Consider the following 655-nt stretch of genomic DNA (forward strand, 5'->3'; position numbering starts at 1 on the left):
ATATATATATTATATAATATATAATTACTATTTCTTTCTTTTAAAAATTTAATAAATGACAGTATTGACTTATTGGATCAATTTTAATTTTATTTAAAGCCGGTCCACGTGAGCTCCCATATAACTTTCGTAACCCTTGCGAGGCCGGAATCTAAATTTCTCCTACAAATTATTATCCATTCTTTCATTGTGATCATTTTCAATCATCGCACCTGATCTCCGATCTCTGGATAAATTGCTTAAATGCATTGACCTAAAAACGGAGAAACCTCAATTTCTATTACATCATTACGTAACAGTGGAACTATTCATGGTATAGAACGACAGGACACTTGTCCCAACTTGTCCTAAATCCGTTCGTGTCACCAAGCGTTGAGGTACATGAATCCAACTGCTCCAACCACCATCTTACCGGTGATCCAAGTGCTCTCTGGATTAATTTTCTCCAAATTAATCCAGAGAGCACTTGGATCACAGGCTAACTCTGACTGCTGACCAATAATAGACCAATCACATTGAATTAGTCTTATTGTGATTGATAATGATTGAGAATTGGCAGTCGGGTCGGCTTGTAGAGTCGGTAGTCTGATACGGGCTTTAAGATAAATGAGCATGTTACCTAACCTAATCCGTAAAACCACTCGAGCGAATCGGA

The sequence above is a fragment of the Trachymyrmex septentrionalis genome, unplaced genomic scaffold (assembly GCF_001594115.1).
Source record: "Trachymyrmex septentrionalis isolate Tsep2-gDNA-1 unplaced genomic scaffold, Tsep1.0 scaffold128, whole genome shotgun sequence".
NCBI classification, from domain to species: Eukaryota; Metazoa; Arthropoda; class Insecta; order Hymenoptera; family Formicidae; genus Trachymyrmex; species Trachymyrmex septentrionalis.